General features: G+C 36.1%; 1 protein-coding gene across 4 annotated transcripts in view; it reads right to left on the minus strand.

Moving 5' to 3' along the window:
- FNBP1L (formin binding protein 1 like) overlaps positions 1-24,190 on the minus strand; it is a 59,309-nt gene that overhangs the window by 30,218 nt on the left and 4,901 nt on the right. The gene's annotated exons all lie outside the window — the stretch shown is intronic.

Here is a 24,190-nt window from a genome sequence, read left to right on the forward strand (position 1 = left end):
TCAGCCATATACCTGAACAGTGGGTTTCATGTGCAGGAACAGATCTACCTCTTTTTGTAAAAACAGCTCTAAATACTTGCATGTTAAGCTGTAAGCAGTCTTTCATCACTTTCACAATGCAAATCTTTCTTTCCTCTCCAAATCCTTTATTTCAAAAGTGAGTCTTTTCCACCCAGATAACAGACATAACCAAAGATCACTATTGGATAAATAAGAGACTGCTCACAGAAGAGATGTCTGGCAGTTTTGAAACGCAAGAAATTATCATTTCAGTGGATACAAAAAATTACTTTCACTCTTAGGATTGCCCACTAAAAGAAAAATAATATAAATTTTAGCTGCATGATTAAACTGAGTGTAGCCTGCATATCAAAAACATTTATTAAATCAAAACTATATACGCAGTTCATGATCAGCTCTAACAGGAGATTGCAAAAAAAGCAAACCTGACCTAAGTAATTAAGAAAGTTATAGCAAAGTAAAGGCACAAAACAAAAAGGAGAAGCAGTCAAAAATAAACTGTGTTTCCCCAAAAAAACTCGGGGAATTTTTAATACATTAAACCATCTTCAAAATCAACCTTTCACTGCACTCTGTACTGATCAACAGGTGGAAGACATGCTAATCAGGACTTTTCAATAAGCTGAAAATTCAAAAAACAAGCAGAAATGTGGGGGTTAAGAATTAGGCAGGAGAAAACAAAGGTACAAAATACAGCCTAAAAAACATTTTTAGTCAAACACATACTTGCATTTCATGCAACAATAATCTACCACAGTGGAAAAATCAAGGATTCTCAGGTTACAATAGCATTTAAAATATTTTTTCTTAGCAGTTACATAGTAACCCAAAAAGACAAGTAAATGAAACATCCAAGTTTGTGTCCTGTAGAGGCTGTATCCAAATACACTTCACAGTAAACTTAAAAAATAAAAAGCAGAAAAAAGAAAAAAGCTAAGGAAGCAATTAAGTTCAAAGTTTAATTAAGTTACACAAAAAAAAACCCACCCTGTGAAGGCTATTTATCAGAGGCTATCTCTTGCAGATTCAGTACCCTGCCTGAACCTAATGAATGATGTAGACTTCTAGCATTAGCAATTTAAGTTCAATTTCAACATGCAGTAGGATGATCTACAGTTAAATCAAAAAATGCCATAAAATGTTGCAAGGCCTAAGACTCAAGGAAAGCACGTTCACTTAGAGATACCAGGTCAAGACAACTATATACAACCAACAAAAATAAAAATAACATACAAGATTAAGGTTGCTGTCAAATCTTGCCTTGCAGGTCCCAGTATCCTACACCACGGACTAACAACCACAGCCATTAGTGCCTTGAACACTTCAGTCCAACGGCATGCAAGTACTGCCAACCAAAAGCATCCATCCTGTTCCACCACCAGCCTCTGCACCACTCTCTCCACCAAAACCACAACCACTTTCCCCGATTGTTTCACCAGAGAACCACATAAACAGCCAAGAGATGGGAGAGGGACTGAAGACAAGACTTCAATGTCTTTGGGAAAACATGGCCTGTATCTCAGATTATTCTGATATGTGCACTTTATACCAACTGGACATTTCCACTCAAAATATCTTTTGTCAAATAAAGTGACATTTCTGCTACTGTTTTTAGAGAAACTCCACATGCATTGTTTGAGTGTGGGAACAGGGAGACAGTTACCAGACTGTAGCATCAAACCACATTTGCAAATATGCATAAAAATACATCAATCTCAAGAAGTCTTTCTTTTTTATACTCCACTCATTTGTGTAATTACTCTCACAAAATTAACCTAGCATCCAAAAGTAGTTTCTAAAATGTGCTTTTGGTATGCAGTCAATACCTAATACCATTAAGACAAACTGACTTCCTTCAGCACACAGCAGAACAAAGCCTTTGCTGTCCTACTTAGGCTCTTTAGACCACAAAGTTCTCATTTGCTGCTAAGGTTTCATTAGCATTAGGGAACACCACACTACTTATGTTTCCAAACATGCAAGCAGAGACAGTGGCTCTCCAAATGTTTTGTTGAAACAAAAAAGGATTCCACTGATCAAACTTCATTCAAGATCTGCTATTAATACGAAAACGACATTTGACAAGCTATCACACTTTATTACAAGCATTTCATCATTGACCACATGACAAAAACTCGTTTTTCCCCCCCTCAATTCCTCTTTTTCATCTGATTCTAGAAACAGTATGTTCTGTGCAAAGACAGCTTTGTTGGATTATCCCACAGCTTCGCAAGTTTTCAAATTCTCTATAAACAATAAACTAGTGAATGAAAGACTACAGTCACAAGAATCACCTTATACTGCTCTGTAAAGCCACTGAGACAAATGAGAAAAGATCAAGGCAACATCAACAAATAAGCAAAAAGGACTGGCCTTTTCAGAAAGGCTTCTAGACAGGAGTCACAAATTTACTCATGGTCCTTTCAACCTCTCTCCAGAAGCACGTGTTTGAACTCTGGGCCTCGATTAAGCAAAAAACTTCCTTTTCATACCAGAACATAAACAGCAAATCTTCCAGACTGCTATGAAGGAAATCAAACTAATGCACTGAGACACAAGTGACACCTTCAAAGGAAAAAAAATGGTCAAAAATCAGGCGATGCTGTACAGACAAGAAAACAGACCAAATAGTTCCAATAAAATTTCAGTCTGTAATTTCAAAATAAATATATCAGTGTATTAATTTGGCTAGCTCCTTTATAAGAAATATGAAAACTGCATTAACTAGAAAGCAGCAAAAGGTAATTAAAAAAAAAGATCACATCCTACAATATCTGGCTATCTACACCTTTATAATGAAGGATGTTCTCAACAATATTTCCTTTCAAATATATATTGCTGTTTGTCTAGTAACGGCCCACATCCCTTGCCAGCTGAGCAGCCAGTTTTTGTAAAAATCTTTATTAAAACTGCAGCTGAGTATTATTAAAGTGATTAAGGTCAGGTAATGGAAGTAGAAAGTAGAAACTGCCCACTCAAAAGTGGAATGTAGTCCAAAGCCTCTCCATTACAAACAAACAAATCTGACACTTGACAAGAAGTTTGTAGTAGGTCAATACAGACTATTCCAAAACAAATGTAACCTCCCTAAATTCTACTTCCAGATTATTTACTGGAACTACAGATCATGTTACAAATACTTCAGGTTTGCAGTTCTAAACTTACCATGTGTTTGCAGATAGCAGGAAGCTTTACAACAATAGCAGCTGAAGCATCAAAGCCAAGAGCCAGCCTGACTCAAACCAGCACCCAAGACAAAACAGACTCTCCCAGGTTAACTCAAGGTAAGTTCTCCTCTTCTTACAGAGACTTGTTTTTTCTCCCAACAAGCCTCAAGAACCAATAAAAAGAACAACATGGGAGATCTCTTCAGAGGGATAAGTATGAAGGGAATGCTACAGCATAAATACTGAACGTTTAGTCTTCCTAAAGCTACCAGTCCAGACACTGGACAAGCATGGGAGTTTCAAATAAAAGGCATTAAACAAGACTGAGATTTTTAAAGGGTTGATGTTCCCAGCTTTCACCAACTTCAGAAAGCAACTCTACTTGCATTTAAAGCTAGGATTGTGGTATCATTCTTAAAAAATCCTTCTGTTTCACTAATTTATGCCTTTACAATATGTAAACTAGCTAACTGCATTAACATCCAATTGCTCCCGAATTAGTCTCCCATTTCACTGACCTCCAGACAACACAGCTGAAAGTTTTAAGAATCACATTAAACATTGAAGTACATTGACTTACAAGTTTCAGAAACCTATCTCAATTAATTCCATCTGCAATATCTACTTAATAAAACATTTTATTTGAAATGAGAATACTTTGCATTAATTACTCTACCATCATTTTATTCTCTATTGACTCAACTGCAGATCATTAGTTCCATACTTTCATCTGACCACAGTTTTAGTCTGCAGTTACCCAAGTGATCTTATTTGCACTTTTGAAGCACTGGCTCAAGATGAGATTTTTTCCCAATTCTTTGTTCTCCAGGCTGCAGAGCCAGTCTAAACTTCCAAGCCAGTGAGTGGGAGATTAAAAACTCATTCCCTTATTTTGCTCTCCAACTTCTTAAGCCTTATGCAGTCTGGTACAAGGAAATACATACTATGCCAGTGTTCAGAGCATGGAAAAACAGCAGTCAGGTCTTGTTCAGGGAAAAAAAAAAATTAAAACACTTGGCATCAAAAAAGCCCCAGTGCATTTGTGGATAGAAATGTTGTATTTTATTATCACTTTATGAAAAGCCATGACTTACTTAACCACACAACTACAAGTCCACAGTAAGCCAAATGAGAAAATGTGGGTGATTAGATAATACCAATCTTAGCAGTTCTTGTTTACTCAATTAAAGCCCATGAGGGTTTGTCAAATGAACCTGAATCATGGACAAATTTAAATGATAGGTTAAATTCCGCATAATGTCCTTTTTCCTGCATGAGCAGCACTACAGAAGAAAAGAAGACCCAACTCTATTCAAGAAGTTAAATATTTTAAGTGACTATTTAACATACTAAGATTTTATAAAACTCTTATGAAATAGCTGAATTATTTCTATGAAACATGCCACTTGGGTTTTATTTTTTTATTTTTAGATAACGATCAAGGCCTTCACATGATTAATTATTTTACTTGGAGATATTTCCAACCAGATTTATTTATTTCAAAAAACAAAACAAACCAAAAAAATTCTTGCAGTGTTTGTACAAAGAACTACCTGATGCCCTACATTAAAAATTATGGGAATCATAATCATCTATGAATATATTAATGAGAAGTCAGCAGTATAATATACTATACCTTTCCCTATTTGTCTTCAGGACAAGTTAATTATAAAATTGTATTTTAATTAGAGCATGTTACACTAATTTACTTCCGACAACACATTTCAGTTTCTCTTCGTGGATACCTCTTCACTGTCTAACTGGTTTTGGTTTCTACTTTTGTCTCTATCTTTATGCATTCCTGCTTCCTTTTCTATCTTAGGATAATAGCTCTTTTATTTTACTGTCTGAACTGATTATCACTTCTCTGTACTCCTGCCTGTTTGTTCTCATAATTATCAATTTGGTCTGGTCTTTCTTTTTTCCTTGCAACTGCAATATGCTTCTTCCTAACAGGCAGACAAAAGCTGCTTCCAGCTAAACAGTACTTTATCTTTTCAAAACACCCTGTCAGTTTCACATCTAAAAACTAACAAAGAACTGTTTCTATATCAAGAACAAAAAAGAAAGTGTTTTTCTTTTCTGCTTTCTACAAGTTCTGGATTGTAGCTCCAAACTAATCTGCAAATTATACCTCATTCCCCTCTGAAAACAATCTAGGTACTACAGTTAAGAGAGAGGAAAAAATGTGGCTGTGAGCAAACTTAAAGGCTAGGCATTTTATAGGCTAGAAGATTGATATCAATTAGAAGGTTCAGGGCAGCAACATCAAAAGCCATAGCAACACTGGAAATAAAGCAGAGGCACTCAGATTAAGATGAGGAAAAAAAATGTGACAGGTTCATATACATAAAATAAACAGTACTTTACATTTCAATTTCATATTAAAATAGAAGTTCACTATAGATTGTACAAGGATACGTACAGGATACTATGAAGAAAATCTAGTAGTCTTTTTGAGACATGAATAGAAAAATAATTCCTAAAAAACTTCTGAAAACAGTTTGTAGGTTGACCTTCAGGACATGGAGCTAACTTTGCTTGCAAAAATTAAGACACTGGTATTAACAGTACACTATGTTGTAGCTTGAAAATATTTAATTGCAAAACTCTGCTAGAAATGCACCTGTTAAATATGCAAAAGGAAAACAACAGGAATTAAAAAATCACTTTTAGCTGGACAAAAGACTACATTGCTCTGAGGAATAAAGAATTAATAAATTCATAGTATCAATGCAGTATGAAAAATCCATTTGCCTGTTAAGCTTTAGCACATATACTTGAAAAGCAGTATCACTGTCAACTTTAATTTTAAAAAGTCAATTTCTAATATTAGAGAACCATTTGCATGATAAAGTGAGCAAAAAACTCCAAAAAGTACTGAACCACTGAAGATCCAGCCATGCTGTAAGATAATGTATACAGCAAGTCAGGTTTCTAAAGCAAAGCTAAAAATGGAGAGCCACAATTGAGGAAGAGAAAGACAAAGACTGTTTTTCTCCATAAACATGTCCCCAGACCAGCAGCAAAGGAACTGCTTTGGAAACTCTAGATGAAAGTCAGGTCTGGCAAGAGGGGATGTCTTGTTTGAGATTTAACAACTTCACAGGTGTGACATATTTATTTTCCAGGAAAGGGCAGGAATCTACCACAGACAGAATATGAGTGGAAACATTTGTGACTGCTTTTGAAAGGAGGAGCCATAATTACAAAAGAATCAAGTTCTGCTCCTGGAGATTTGCAGATCAGCTGAATTAAATCAGAGATTACAGTTGTGCACTCCAGTTTACCCATGCCACTGAATGGATCAGTTGGACTAATCATTAGATTTTAACAGCAATAGTTTCCTACCAGCAGAGCAAACTGACTGAAAAAGTTCCCAACTGGGACACTGAACATCAGTGTTAAGACAAGAGAGGAAAGGAACACACTGCCACAGAGGGTATCTCAACAACCACTCCTATCCGCCCTGTTAATGAATCATCTCCAGAATTCTTCAGTTAATACACAGTCACATTCAGAAGAACTAGAACAGCATATTTACCTCACTGCATCATGATGGAAACTTAAGTAAAGAAAACTTCACTTCTATGCAGTACCTACAGGTCTGCTCTCTTCTTCACTCAGGTGACCTCGCTCTGTAGTCCCACAGCGGGCTCACAGCCTGCCACAGACTGCAGCGAGGGCTATTCCTAAACACACCACTTCTTCCTCCTCAGGAAGTTCTACCAACACAGTGTGCAGTAGCCAGAACACAGTTCCAGCCATCCTTCCTCTCTGCTACTCATCACAGCCTCTTCACATTGAGCTTGTCGAAGAACAGGCTCTTCACTGTGGGTGGGTATCAGCTCTAGCATCTTTACCAACAAAGTTAGGAAGGAGGTAAGTACTGTGTCCCAAGCAAACAGAATGGACTCCCTTACCACCACCACTTGAGAAAAATACAAACACACACACACTCACATGAAGTAAGTCTCACTAGAAACACAAGCATACATAAAATACAGACCAGGAAATCCTACTTTGTAAACCAGATCAGAACCCTCTTTAGCTTTCAATCATCCCCTTAATTTAATTCAAATTTTAATTGGGAAGAATTTTTTTTTAAAGAAACTTAGCCAGATTTTTTTCACATGTTCTTAATAGAGATTGTTAGAATACCTGAGTCTTATCTGCATTTGAACCAAAGGTTAATTCTGAAACACGTAACTCTTCACTCAGTTCTATTTTAAGCTTAATTCCCACTTTAACACACAACAGACCATTTTCAAACATCTCTATCCAATACAATAGCAGATCACAAACCATGTCTTTTTGAGCCTTGCTGGATTAAAATAGTTGCCATCTTAGCACAGGGGCATTATTACACTCGCCTTGTATATATACAAAGGACATAATTATGCTCATTCCCCTAATGGACAAGAAACCTTATTTTCACCATAGCCAAGCCAGAAAACACGCACTTCCTGAGTCTTCTGGGAACGGCTGAAGGTTGTTAATAAACAGACTGAAGCATAAGTACATTTTAGCCCTAGTTATGTCACTTAAAAAAGGGGACAGGAAGACTCTGTTTAACCCTAAATGAAGTAAGTGCGATATGATGCATCACAGTAAAAAATGCTACTACTGTTTGTACAATACTTAGAGATGCTGTTGCTCATTATAAGAAATATCTGGACAAAATCACATCTTTCCAGCAACACTAGAATAACAGATTATAAAGAAGTGAAGCTATATATCAATGAAGCAGCAGAATACTCAGTTTGCTGTATGACCAACACCCATGTGAGGCCTCAAGTGAAGCAGAAGTTCTGTGCAAAACCAGCACATTTACTGCATGATTAATGGCAGCCTACAGAAAATTTGCAAGAACAAAGTATCTGGCTTGGAAAACACTGATGGAAAATTTATTTTGAAAAATTGTGTAAAGAATCATTTAGTTTTTCAGTTACAAAACATTATTACATGACTTGACACTCTATGCACAATGTGAATGTTTTAGTGCATGATTAAAGAACCCTTGGTGAAACTACTGAAAACTAAAAACTTTTAAATGTCTCTCTACCAGTTACAGCCACTTCCACAATATTATTAAAAATACATCCACAGGAGACAGACTGAGCAAGCAACTCTGACACTCCCCACTTCTTGCACATGTGACAATCTATTTTTGCATTCTGGAGGATATGTTTTTTAAAAACTTGTAGAAACCAAAAAGGGATCTCACCTACTGACCACTTCTTCAGCAAAGGGTTAAATTCCTGCTCTGGATGGTCTGTCATAGCATCTAACAAGCAGAGTATGCACTGTTTTTTTCCTCTCTATACACTAAGGGAGTGAACAGTGCGCTCAACACAAGAAGGGAGTGGTCTCAATGTTACAAAGCAAGGCAATGGGGAAAGATAAAAGGTTTGCACATGGAATATTACAGAATACATAGATGCCCTACATCACAAATTCAGAAAACAAGATCCACCAGCTTTGCATGTGCACACACAACTCTGTACAAATTATATTACAACATGTCCAGCTGCAATACCATGAAACCCAGCTTACACTGCACTATTTAGTGAGTTCTACTGAACTGAAATGTGACCTTTAAAATAACTTAGTTTGCATGTAACTTAGAGGATATAATTTGGACTTTGCTACAGTTCAGAACTATAACAGGGTCACAGGTCTGAACTCATCAAAAAGCCAAGATGCCTGATACAAATTTAAAACAAGGAAGTACTTTCTGCCAGATGGGGGAGGCGAAAAAGAAGGGAGAGTGTCAACTTCCCTCTCATCCAAATATCACTTCCGTGTATTTATCTGCTCAGCTATTAAGTAGACTGTAGGATACCACTTTAAACTGGCTTAAAAACTATAAACTGTTTAACAAGTATGATGCACAAATCCCAGGCAGACAAGTGAATTTAGTGTGTTTCACACTTAAAAGATGCATCTTTAGGCTTTATCTCAATAGAATAACCAGAAAGAAAAGGACCTACCTGGTATGGGTTGAATCACATTGTTTATCATTCTGACAATTAGGACAAATATAGTGTAAAAATATCTATACAGAATCCAGGCACTGAGTATCACCAGTAGAACTTCACCATTTCAACACACAGAGGCCAAGGTATAGCCATGGTATATTCCTTATAACTTTCCTCCTATGTATTTAATGGAAGTGCACATTATTTAGAATCTTAAACTCATGTCAACAATTCCTTAAAAAACCACATTTCATAGCACCTACACAGCAATTGGAGTGAACAATGAACTCATAAAACTTACAGCACAAGAATAAAATAAACATATCCTACTCTTAACTTTTAGTTAATTTCTCACAGTAGGTGTAATTACAATAGCTACTAAATCTATAAGAACTTGGTAGAGGAATAATATATAGTGGTTCTTCTGGTAACATGAATCATTTAGCTCTAAGCACAGAGACCCAGACAAAACCTCCACATTTAGCATAGCTCTGATAAACTGTTTCAACTACTCTCTACTCCTATTATGTAGGAAGCTATAGTAAATGCAACTGGAATATGAGAAGGTATTTCCTAGAGTTATTATCAGCTCCCATTAGACAGACTTAAGACAAAGGCATATACCTTACATTTGTTGCTACTGATATTCAAAAGGTACAACTATACTACATAGCTTGTCAACAAGTATTTGCTCTTCTAAACCACTCAAAGTAAGACACCTATACCTAGGTATTTTGATCAGTCCTTCAATTTTATTGAATTAAATCATTAGCCTTTTATGGTGTAGGAAGGGCTGCAAATACTAACAGAGTTAATCACCACAGACTGTTCTGAGCACACTCCCCACTGTTCAATACTTCAGACGACCAGAGATCACGGGACCAGTTACGCAAATAGTTACAAAACTGGAAGGCTGTTAACTGATTTGCCATATGCTATTTGTTTTTGTCAACCCAACGAACAAGGGGATTTTTCTGTAAAAAGTCCTCCTGTGAAGTGAACTTCCCTTTTCAGTATCACCTGTGAATATACTTCAGTGTTCAAGAGAAAGACTAGAGCAGCCACATCTTTTTTCCTTCACCGATATCTTGCTAACAACAGTAAATACTTTTCAAACTTGATTATAGAACTTGATTATAAACACTCAACAAGAAATTAACATGGCAGTAAATTAGAGCCTTCCTCTCTTCTTTAAAACATGACTTCAGATACAAATAAACACCCTGACAAAAAAAAAACCCCACACACAAATCCCAGAAACAACAAAACAACACCCAAATCCAAAAACCCAAAACAAAACCAACACCACCACCCATGTACTCTATCTGTAATAGAATCTACTGTATGCATTGTTTTTAAAGCAAAATTCATAGTAACATTAACATAACTGAATAAAGAATTTAAACTAAAACCAGATGTTATTACTGGCACCTTCAAAACAGTGGAATTTTTCATGGTTTTGTGATTCAGATAACATTAAAATGTAACACAATTGTGCCGTGTATCAGTTTCTCTCAGAGTTTTTAAGATATGAGCCTAGAAACACACAGTAAAGTCCTCCTATATTTCACCACAGACTTCAGAATCATAATCTGTATTGTAAGAATAACATCATTCATAAAACCTTTATTTCTAGTAGAAATGTACTTCCTCTGATAAATCAAATTTTACAACAATATACACTGTTTCCCTTGGTTAACAAGGTATTTTTCCTCAAATTAAAAAGCAAACAAAAAGAGTGATGTAATTTAACCATAAGCATAGGCACTTCCAGTACAAAAGTTACAATTTCAAAAAGGTAAAACAACCCTATTACAGCACATTTGGTCACTGAAGTTGCATACACAAAAGCTGAGTACAAACTTCAGTGTTCTGAAAAGAAAACCCACATTTTTGAACTGTCATAGCTAGGCTCCTCATTCTTTCCAAAGCATGTACATAGTCCAAACTAAAAACAGCTCATTTTCATACTGTTTCTGTAATCCATCATATTTAAATGACAGTGGGCTCCATAGAAATATTCTGCACCACTCCAGGAGTTCCACACTGAAAGCAAGCAAATTTATAGCATAATCAGTGGAAATACTTCTGAAGACAAATAGTACTCGCATTCAGGACAGAAGCAAACATGAACGACAGGGTCGAATTGGCAATAGTGACACCTGATCACATCAATTCCTTTTTAGGAATTAGACAATTCTAAATTGTCTCTTTTTAGAGAGACAATTTCTTTTTGAGAGTCAAATAAACAGTCAATGTAGAAATAAAAGGTTCTTCAGCAGAATCCTACCTTCTGCAGTTATTTCCTTCCTGACTAAACTAATGAAAATAGAAGGGTATTCACACTAAAATCTAGTGGAGATCTGAAAGGTATAGACGAACAACCACCAAATCTAGGTACTTTATCTGTGACTGAACCTCAAGGTTCAAATCTGGACCCAGTATTTTCAACTGATTTGTCAATGACTTGCATGAAGAGGCAAATGCCTCCTCAGCACGTTCGCTGACAACACAAAGCTGGGAGGAGAGGCCGATACCCCAGGGGGGGCTGTGCAGCCCCTCAGAAGGGCTTCAACGGGCTGGAAAAAGGGGCAAAGTAGTTTTGTAAACCTGAATTTAACAAAGGCAAATGCAGGGTCCTGCTCCTGGGGAGGAATAACCCTGGGCACCAGCACAGGCTGGGGGCTGACCTGCTGGGGAACAGGACCTGGGGGTCCTGGTGGACAACAAGCTGTCCATGAATCAGCAGTGCCAAGAAGGACAATGGTAGAAAAGAGCATTGCCAGAAGGTCAAGGGAGGTGATTCTGCCCCTCTACTCAGCCCCAGTGAGGCACATCTGGAGTGCTGTGCCCAGTTCTGGGCTCCTCAGTACAAGACAGACATGGAGCTCCTGGAGCGGGTCTGGCAGAGGGAAACAAAGATGATGAAGGGACTGGAGCATCCCACAAGGAAAACTGAGGGAGCTGGGACTGTTCAGCCAAGAAGAGCTGACTGAGAGGACACCTCATGAGTGTCTGTCAGTATGTGAAGGGAGGTGTCAGAGGATGGATCCAAGCTCTGCTCTGTGGTGCTGAGCAACAGGACAAGAGGCAATGGGCAGAAACTGATGTACAGGAAGTACCACCCAAACATGATGAAGAACTTGTTTACTTTGAGGGTGACCGACACTGCAACAGATTGCCCAGAGGTTGTGGAGCCTCCCTCACTGAAGATATTCCAGAATTATCTGGATGAAATCTCGTGCAGTGTGCTCTGGGACAACCCTGCCTGAGCAGGGAGGCTGGACCAGATGACCCACTGTGGTCCCTTCCAACCTTATCAATTCCGTGATTCTGTGACTAAAACAGAAGCATCTTTGCCAGTTTCTCCTCGTTGTTCTTCTAGTCTTTTTTCAACTCTTGTTCCTCTACTACTTCCCTTTTAATTCCTTCTTTAAGCCTCTTTTGCGCTGCTTACCCTTCTGACATAACTTCACTGTTTACTCCAAAAACAGATACTGGGAACATTCTTCCTGACTTAATAAAGAAATACTGTGGGAATCCAACTTACGACAGCATTTTAAACACTGTGTTAATTCTATACTCCATGCAAAGCATCTTGTTCCACTGATCACAGCCACAGAAAAACTGCTATTGTAGTAAATAGTTATTACTATGTTTCTTTCCTAATGACTTTTTAGTATTACCAAGTAAGAAAAAATTAAGAGCAAAACAGTAAAAAAGTGCTCAACAATATACTGCAGATGTAGTTCAAAATTCAACTGCAGCAAATACTGCAGATCAGAAAAGTAATTTACTACATATTCACTATGTAGAATCATAGAATGGCTTGGGTTGGAGAGGACCTTAAAGATCATCTTGTTCCAAACGCCCTGCCATATGCAGGGATACCTCCCACTAGACCAGGTCACTCAGAGCCTTATCCAGCCTGGCCTCAAACACCTCCAGACCTTTGTACACGTACTCTCCTTTCAAAAACCACTTCTCACCAAAGAACCCTATGAAACTTAACACTACTTATTACACATTGGCCTTGAAGAAAGTGGCAGTCTTTTTGTCACCTAAAGATAAAACCTTTCCTGTATTTTATGTCATTGCCACACCACATTGATTATGTCCTATATGGAAAACCTAATTATTTGCGATTTCATTCTTCAACGTGAAGTGCTACTCATGTCTTTACTAAGCACTAATTTCACTAACTCTGCATGGAATTAAAATAGCAAAATATTAACCAGTAAGTGATAAATCTCTGTAAATAATGGTCAAGGAACTGTCAAAGAAATACAAAAGAAATTCTGACAAAGCCTCAAATATTGAATGAAACATGACATAAAGAGAAAATCGAAACCCATTTCTTTCATACTGAATAAAACTGTTATGTCTTTTATTACATTGACTATAAAACTGAAACCATCTAATTGCACATGGGAGTTCCAACTTTGTTTTAACATTACTAGCTTGATTTAAAAAACACTGAAAATTGTTGTTTCATATCTGGGGAGTCTTAACACTTTATATATTAACAAAAACATTCACAAACCAGTGATTAAAGCATGCCAATTTGTAAGTAAAAACACAACATGATTTTGTGGTAGAAAAAATTAAAGCAAGTGCCTTTTCCCCAAGTAGCTCTGTTTTTGGTTTTTATGTCATTACATATTATTGTGTAAAACCATGCATATCTTTTAGAAAGAAAATAAAACTAAAATTAAATTTAATTAATCTGTAACAGTATTGTGAATTCAGTGCTTCTCTAGTGTATAATGGAAAATTAAAGACACTCACCAGTCAACTACCTTTTTTCCTGAAGAGAATGATTTGGAAAGAAAACTATTTTAAACTATTGTCCCCACCTGCCTCAGAGAAGTATTAAATATTTAAAACATTCAAAAGATGACTTATTAAAATATATTTGACTAAATTTTGAGTGTTATTCTTATGGTATCACATACCGTATCACAAAATAGTGACAGGAAGGAATTATCTCCCAGATGCTTTAGAATGCTTCATAAGAGTATGCAAAATTATTATACTTTCACAGGAGCAAAATGCACAATTTACGTTTAAAAAATCGCAAGGTTAATTGTGAAAGCAATATTTGTTTTCATATTACAAAAAAGCATAAACAAAATACTTAACTGATAAGCTAAAATATATTAAGTATCTTGCACCAAGATTAAGTATATCCACTAACCAGTTACAAAGAAAATTAGCAAACTGAAACAAAGGCAGCAAAACTGGATAAAGCAGCAGTCGAGAATATAATTTATCTTAACTTGTCAGCAGTATCCTGAAACAGCTCTTTACCAATTACATTCTCAATGCAAAGTTTTTCATAAAGCTAGTTTTCTTCTGCTTCTTTACTCTGAAGCAATTTCACTCTCCTGTGAATTGAAAATAACCTTGTACAGTCTAGAAAGACTTCTATGAGGAGAGAAATACAAAGAGAAAAATTACTGCTTACAATTTGATCTTCCCATCTGAGTCACCCAGAGAACCAGACTTGAGCTCAAATCACTTAAATGAATATGACCCTGATGTTAATGTCATGAAACATGTATTAATTCTTGGTATTTCTTAAATTGCAAAAAGAAAGCCTATACTGTAATACATTTTCTTTTCAGTTCCCAAAGTTCTATTGGACTTGATTTTATTGTAATTGTTAAAAATTTAGTTTTCAAATTAGATTTTATATACATAAGCATGAATCAACTCACATGAGATGTGCCCTGCACTAGTAGCATTAGTCAATTAGGCTGGCACACATTTGGCATTAGTCCATTAGGCTGGGAATACTCATTTGCTATCAACCTGCTGCAATTAGAGTACACTCCTGATAATAAAATTAAAGTTTCTTTTTTTCTGGTTACATACAATCAAAAAACTTTTATGCCTCTCAAGAATACATAGTAGCACAAAATAAATACTTGAATTTCTAGCATTCCACAAACAAGCTCATTCACACAAATGTATCAACTAGTTACTTCATAGAGACAATCAACAGTAATATGACAGCAATCTAGAAATAATTTAATGCTCTCTAAACTGTTATGGTTCTCAACATACATCTTAAATGGTTGCCACCAACATCAGTGTCATATGCTTTACTTCCACGTTAAAATCATGCTGAGATAACACATACCAATATCTTAACAATAATACTTTAAACTAAGCCATGTATCTGATTGATACAGAATTTTGTTGTTCAAGATTATTGCAAACATTTCACATCAAGGATTCCAAACTCAACAGTCAATTAAAATGGTAATTAAAATGTTTTCCACCCATGCTGCAAAATAATTTTCCCCACTTCAACAAAAAACTGGAGAGACTACACAATACACTTACCACAACATCTGCACAGTCATCTCTGATTTCTGAATTTGTGTTTCTTGGAAACAATTCTTTTAATTTTTACAAGTGTCGCGCATAAACTAGTAATAGCTTTTTGCAATAAACAGATGTAATAGGTAAAGAAATCTAATGGAAACAAGTAGATTCCCAGAAACTACAGCAGAAAACTGAGTAGCAATTAAACTAGGCCACAACAGCAGTAAACATACAACTAATAGACAAACACTGACGTGAAATCAGACACATAAAATCACGGAGAAAATCTGAATAAAGGTGGTTTTCCATGATGTAGCTTAGGATTCCTAATAGTAATGTATGGCAACAGCACACCAAATGTAATTCAAATAAAGTACATGCAGGTAAAACAGTAAACAGTTTCCAGCTAGATTAATGTAACTGGATGAGAAATACTACCTTCTGTGTCAGCTGGTATTAAATACAGCTTTACTAGAAATGTCCTTTAATATACTGCCCTTAAAGTCAAAAGATAGTGCTTAAATGTACAGTTCATGAGATTATCTAAAACATACCTACCACTGTTTCCACTCAAAAAAGTTAAAGCAATAAGGGCTACTGAAAAGTGTTCTTCACAGGGAAATACTCATTATGAAAGCCTTCTGAAATACTAACATAAAAGCCTTCAGGAACACCTCTACAGGTGTTGCAGATGTTTTATACCATGTTATAGAAATGATAAACACAGATCATACAAAGCCCAGAAGAAAACTGCATACATCAGAAAGCATGTTGTACCCCAAAAGATGACCTTAAAAATAAATTCGTGTAACTCATACTTCTTCATTGTTAACTTGCCATTCTCTTTATTCATCTCTTTCCCACATAAAATACAAGCTAATACTAAGCAGAATACAGAAAGTAATGCAGCTGAAGCAACTGAATGAATTGCAACCAATTCATTTGTAACCAAAGAAAAAAGATTATGAATAAAAATAACAAAGATAGCCTAAACAAACTAAAAATTGAGAAAGTAAGGTGTTAGGAACTTCTAGCAAATGAAGATCAGAAGAAACTGTTTTCAGAACACAGACAAATACAGTCTGATGGTAAAAAAAAAAAAAAAAAGCTGTTTAAGATGTTAGGGTGCCATTTCCTGCTATAAACTTAGTATTGGATTAGCTTTAGTGGCAGTGGATTAGCTTTAGTGTATCTCTCAAGTGGCATCCAACTACAAGCAAAGCCTCAAATCCCTCTACGGTGGCAGGAATACATAGATTTTTAGTTATATTTTTCAAGTGCCCTTGTCAGCTTTTTGCAAAATACAGTAATATTAAAAAAAAAAAATCCTGCAATGAAGTTCAACTGCATACTGTGCTGAGATAATTGAAATCAACTGAAAAGAAATGAAAAGTCTGCAAAGTGCTCTTGAAGAAATGCTTTAAAATTCACCACCTTCCTTAAAAAACAAAAATCCCTTTACACCACATGAAACATTGTTTTACATTGATTAAGAAAGAACAAGAAGAACCAACACTACAAAAAGCTATGCTGTCTTTGTAACAGCGTAACCGGTAACAGTCCTGAAAGGATAACAGGCAGCATCCAAACAACTGTTAGATTAAGTAGGGAGATATGGGATCATGATCCTCTTCCCACAAATGAACGTAAGTCAGCAAAAAATCAAACCTCTTTTCCAATGACATAATGAAGAAAAGCAGTCAGGAAAGCCACAAGTTTCAGGTTTGACTTACATTCTGATTATGCCTGCATGAAGTTGAAATGCTAAGTACAAATGCTAAATACAAAGGACTACAAATAGCCTACCAAGATAGTAAGAGACATTTACATATACGGTCTTAAAATTCACATTTCCCAGCACCCAGTATATATACACAGCAGTATTCCCACCTAATGTGTGCATAATGGTCTGTATAAGCTCTCCCTTCAGAATTAAAACTTAAGGTTGAAACTTGAGTTTGAAGCAGTGATATTCCATGGTACCTTGTTATTGTAAAAAGCATGAATCCTGGCCATTCAGCACTATCTCCTCAAGACAATTACATGTTTTCTCAAAAATTGCAAGGCATTTTATACAAATGATGTCAAAATGTATTCATTACACAGCCCACAATTACAGCCTTGAAATATAAACCAGACAGAACATCGAACAACATTTTATCTAAGAATCACTAAGCATAAATACCACTGGCATCTCATCTTTAAGACTATTTTAAACCTCTTAAGAACATTACTTCAGTTCAACTATTGAAATTTCAGCAAAACTGAATGACAACACCACAGAACCAAAATAATTGGAAGTCACTGGATGCTAAGACATCCAAGCAGGAAGAGTAGGCAGCACACTTAGCCTAACACTGGGTTTGTCTGCACCTACTACAGTTTCAATATACAGAGCCAATCCCTGGTTTTATAAAACTCCAATTCCAATCCACTAACTGGATGTCTCTTCCAGTTAAAATGTCTTGTTGTGCACAACTACTCCTACCTCACTGCTTCCCTCTCAGGAATGCAGAACATAAAGCTGGAAGTCAGGGAAATCACACTTGTACCTCTCAAGTGCTAGGCTAGCGAGGAGGAACTGCAACGTCATTCCTAGAAAGATGATAATTATTCTCCCTAGCACCAACATCAAAGTGAACATGTTCTTAAAAAGCCATTTTGGAAAGAAGTTATCCCTATTATGAGAGAGAGGTCTTAGTATTAACAGCATCTCAAACTTGGGGAGGTAAGTCAAAAGATCTAGTTTATGTGATTGCAAAACTTCAGCAGAAATAACACAAAAGACCTCACAGCTTTTACAAAACAAACAAGCAATCAAGATAAACCAAAATAAATAACTCACAACCCCTGTTTCCACAGTCTCAATCTCAACACTCAATCAGACCACCACACCTCTTCTACAGGAGTAAATATTTGAGTATCATGCAGAGCCAGGATACTTCACAAAACTGCTCAGCTTGCCTCACATGGTGACATTTCTATTTAAGTTAGATAGAACTGTACAACCTACATTGCCCTCACAATACTTACAATGTAGAAAAATCCCAAACATTTGGATTTTCCTCATAAGTTACTACTTACTTTCAAGAAATTTAAGTTTTCCTCTTTAAACATGCCATCTTCTTAGACATGAGACCTAACCAGATATTCCAGTCTGGCTTTTACCATTTTATTCCAACATGCTGAAGAACTGTTCAAGACAAGTTCCTCCTTTTCTTGTGCTCCTCCAAACAAATATGTAACACCCTGACCATATTGCACAGATCTCAAATTTCATCATCTATTGTTTAGCAGATTTCCCAAATAATAAAAACCATAGTTACTGAGATAAAGATTTTAAATAAAATTTTAATTCCCTGAAATTTAACTCTGAAAATAAAATTTTCACCCTTCATAAATCCAAGTACATATCCTTGTTCTTCTAATTCACAGTTCATAGCAGTCAAAACTCATAAGGCTGAAAAGAGATCCACTAAATTAAATAACATCAGTAATTGTTGCTGATTTAAATAATGCCATGCAACAACTACAAGCTACAGGTAGAGCTAGTTTGCAAATACTCCCTTTCTTAAAACAAAAAAAACTGCTTTGAAAATTTCTCAGCAATACAGTATCTACACTCAAGCACATTAATGAGTTTCACTGATCCTGTGAGATCTTTGCTCCTAAAATGAACAAGTATTGGTAAAATTAAATATGTAATTAAGTACCTGTACTGTTAGGGTCTAAATAAAGTAGATATTAGGGGCATAAGGGAATCAATTTTTGACTCTACAGAACAAAATTGTTTTATCAGTCTTCCTCAGTGGACCTTCAAACAGTTTTCCATTTACTAATCACAAATTTGAACTTGTTTTCAGGGAAAAACTAAGATAAAACATTTCATTTAAAAGCATATAATGTCCATCATATCTTTGCAGCTACTGCACTTTACTGGTTTATACCTTCTATACTAGGGTCTCAAACTTCAACCTTTCTTTCACTTGGTTATTTGACTTCTTTCCTGAATCTCAAATTTATGTCCATCCTAAAACTTGTTAACAGCTTCTTTTTTTTATTTTTTTTTAAATCGGTGTCTTTATAACCATTCCAATATCTGCAATCCTTACACATTCTCTACCCATCTCCTTTCTCAGCCACACCACATCCTCTTCTCTGGTATTGAGAGATTATCCTTTCACCCACATGTTTTTCACCCAGCATTATCTCTTCCTGTCTCTCTGCATCCTTCTCTATCGCATCAAACATTAGCTTCTTAACCTCACTTCCAAGGGCATTGCTGGCTGATTCCAGCTTATTACCTCATCATACCAAAGGATTACTGTTTGTTTCACTTGAGACACCAACACTCTCTTGTACATTTCAACAAGTATTTCCTGCATTCTCTCAGGTTGTTTGGGTTCTCATCCCCTGCAAAGATGACAAAGATCTGCCCCACTGCCACCCTCTGCTTGCAAGGTTTACCAACAAAAACAGTGAAGAGTCTGCAGCTGAGATCACTGCCCACTGTGCTGAACAATACTGGGGTTTGCACAGCTCCCATTTAGCATGACCACGAAATGACACAGCCCCTGCTGGAATTCGAAGTTGGACTGGGGGTGCTCTTTATAGTGACTTTGTGTAGAATGCAGCACAACACAAGGCCACTGTGACTAATGGTACTAGGCGCTACATAAACACAAACATAAAATATACCCCAATGATTGGTTTTGATTGATGTCAAATACCCTAAATATTCCTCTAATTGTGACTGACTTCATATAAATAGGGGAAAAAACTGCAGGCCAATTAGATGCCATAACAGATAGCTGCAACAGGAATACTTTATCCATTTATTGTAAGGATTAAAAAGTCTTTGATATTATAAACATTACAATTTCCCCTTCCAGAGTATCCCCCTGCTGTAGAGACAGCCAACTGCACTGCAGCACAGGTGTTGTCTTGGGTTCACAAACATCAATTATTTTCCCACTCACTGCCAGAAGAAAACCCCATGCCACCTAGACCAAATGCTTATTTGAAGGATATTCTAAGAAAAGTAAAACATTACTGACTTTCTCTGAAAGAAATGAGCCATCTGGGGTAAAGACAAAGTGTTCAAGAAGCATACCCACATTCAAAGAAAACGCCCTCCAACTACTCTACCAACCAGAATTTATGAAGTGAGGTTTTCACACCCAGTTGAATTGAGCATTCAACATGAGAAGGAATCCAGTAATCAAATGCTCTCTTTCCAAAAGACTTATGAAGCAGATGGAGATCCAAAAGGCACACCCATCTTCATCACCTGCACTCACATCTGGTTACTTCAAGTATGCCAAAAGTTAAGGCTGCCTCTCAACTCTCCAGTGCAATTGCTGTCATCTCAGTTGTTCTTTAGTACTTAAATAACTCCAAACTAAAATCTAGCGGATGTCATTTCATTGCACAATACAAAAAAAAAAAAAAATCTCTTAATACAGAACTACAAAAAAGCACGTTATACTATTTGCTGTGTACCAGCCAAGGAGAAGTGATTCGCATGGTACTTGCCTCTGGAACAAACACTTCTGAGTATCCACATCACAGCAACTGTACCAGCTACTTAGTAGTAAATTAACTCTATCCTCTCCAAAACCAGGAAGAAGTGCAAGGGTTACTTTCAGTATTTTAAAACACTATATTACTGTGCCCTTACACATTAAACAATGTTAAAGTAATATCGTAACAATATTTGTAGAATAATTTGATTACAAGAAACAAAGTGTATTCCAATTTTACAACCCAACTAACAGAGACAAAAATTAAGTTTATTTGGCCAAGACAACACAAGAGTTACACAGTAAAGCCCAAGAAAAATTCATGTCCTGCAATATTAGCATTTTAGCTCATAGTAAGACTGCGCTTCTCCTGCAAAAGACGTAAAAAGTAATAAAACTACGGACAAATGTACAAACCGCCATGCCAGAAAGTAGTTTCATCAGTCTAATGCCCTTTTCATTGTAAATGACAAAGGAGAAGCAGAGTTCTAACTAAACAAAAGAAAAAAAAAATCAAAGAAAAGGTATTCATGAATCTTACATGTAACTATTTCAAATTTCCATACAGTAGAAATTATCAGAAAATTTAGTACACCTAAAATTAAGCCCTTTCTTGTTCTAGTCACCTAGCAGGAAATGTAATACTCCTGCCACTCTCCTCTTAGACTAGAACTTGTAGCTGAAAAAAAATCCAGCAACTCAGAAATTTATTGCAGATAATTCTATAAACAAAGTCAGTGTAGAGGGTCTGCATTTTAATGAAAACCAGAAGGCTTTTATTAGTATAATACTTTTTTTCCTTCTTTTCCCATCCAGCTGAAGCACTGACATACATGTGAAGACAAACCTCTAAACCTTCTGCCAAGAAAGCACTGGGACTGGGGTATGTAAACTCACTAGGGGCAAAATGAAACAATGTGATTGGAATTTCAGCTTTCACTGAACAGTTTGTTCACCATTACAAGGAAAAAGCTGAACATATCTGGACTTCGGGGAATTCTTTTCTCTACCAAAAGGAATTCAAGTTCTTTAAAAAGTATGCACATGTGTTGTATGAACAACGAAAACTTATTCTGAAATGTGTAAACTTCCCCTCCATAAAAAATAAAACACCCTACATTACTCATCACTGGCTTTACCAAGCACACTAAAAAGAGCTCTGCAATTCTAAGGACTGAAATATTTAAAGATACTATATTAACAAATGAGGGTCTCACCCAGATTAATCCAGTATAAGAACTAATTAAAAAATAACACTAATTAACTTTTAGATATTTTAGACTTAGGTCTACAGCATCAGTGACAACTTTACACAAGCAATAACACAAATCTTCTGTCTTCCAGTATTCACCTGCAAACACCTGAAAGCACAAATCATACCTACTTGGGCAACCCTCAGCTCATGAGCACGCTGCCAACAGACTTCTCTCTACTCATGCTTTCCTCCATCCCAAATTCTAACGAATCTGCCATTCCAAAGGATCGTTATTTTGACAGACACACTCTAAAGAAATCCTCAGCTTGGTTGAGATAAAAGATCTTGCAATCTCCAACAACCTTTTTACTATTCTCACTCAGGAAATCAAATGACAGCTACAGCATTTAGAATCTTGATAAAGGCAACTCTCAGATTTCATACTATGAACAAGGATACTGCATACATTTTTACAAGACAGCAATACTCTTCCAGTGTTCAGGATTTCCAGATTAGTAAAGTCTCATGTATGTTTGTACAAACTTCATTGAAAAGTATATACACTTCCAAGTACACAAACAAGTGGGGCCATAAATAAAAACAGATGCCTTTTTAATAGATATATTATAAAGTGTTCAAAACTCAAAAAAAACCCTTTCTAAAAAGACAGTCAAGGACATACGTATGCATTCTTAAATTATGTTCAACATCAAATCCAAACTGATAAAGTCTCATGACAATGACACACCCCTTCCTGAAAAAAACAGTAAAAAGGTCAGATGTTTGTGAACCAGACAATTGCCGGAAAAATACAGACAAACATTTCCAACTAAAACTCAATACAACTGTTTTCACACCAAAGCCTAAAGCAACTACACTTTCAATAACCAAGTATTTGATCCTTACATAACTTTCTAGTTGGAAATCTCAGAGGTCTTCACAGGGATAAGATAAGCTGCACAATACTCCTTGTGAAGGACTGGAACCTCACAGCAATTAGCCATTTTATCCAGCATGTCACCCAAGACAGAGGAAATGTGTAACCATCCCATGCATCTGGAAAACTCTGTAATCTTATACTTTAGCCACAAGACACATTCCTTGCACACATTTTCAGACCACAACAGCAAGAGTACTGAATGAAGAGAGAATCTATACAGAGTACTGCTTGCAATCTTTCGGTTAAGCTGAAGGAGAAATCTGGGGGTGTAAAAAAAAAAAATCCATGTTCCATCTCTCAAACACCTCCCTGTTAAATAGAGTATTGCCTTTAACACAGTGTTTGTTAGCACACTAGAAAGTAAGTTTACAAAATATTAAGATTCAAGAGCACAGAAGAACTTCCATACGGAATATGGTTTGATATTTAGAATTATTTACAGTGGTTTGTTATCTGTATTAACAATACTAGTAACTACACAGCCACATTCACATTTACTGTCAAGAAAGGTTTCTCAGTTTCAAGAGGAAAAACTTTTTTTGCTCGGAAAAAAACTTTTATTTAGCTAAAAAATAAATTTTCTAATCTAGTGAACAAAAACACAATACATTACTACAACAGAAGTATGCTACATAAAAGTTACCTACTTTTTGAATCTAACTCATATTTACATCCTGTGGATGTTTTCCATATATAATTACACTTGACAACTTTTAAGATTAGACAACATCACCACGCGATTTATCTTCTACAAAAAGAGACTGTGATTTTAAAATAAGAAGGAAACAATGTCTGAAAGTGGGACTGAAAGCAAAAGAAAATTTTTAACACTTTTGAAAAATTACTGATGCAACTGAGTTAATATTTTTAAAAACAGAACTTGGGTTTAGGCACAGAATGAATTTTGTTTAAGGAAAGATTAAAAAGAGCACATCACCAAATATATACTTTGATCTTTCTTTGGTCCAACATAACTAATTTCTAAAACACTACTCTACAGTGCCAGTGGTTTCTTAATTATAAAAGATGGT

The sequence above is a fragment of the Corvus hawaiiensis genome, chromosome 9 (assembly GCF_020740725.1).
Source record: "Corvus hawaiiensis isolate bCorHaw1 chromosome 9, bCorHaw1.pri.cur, whole genome shotgun sequence".
Lineage (NCBI taxonomy): Eukaryota > Metazoa > Chordata > Aves > Passeriformes > Corvidae > Corvus > Corvus hawaiiensis.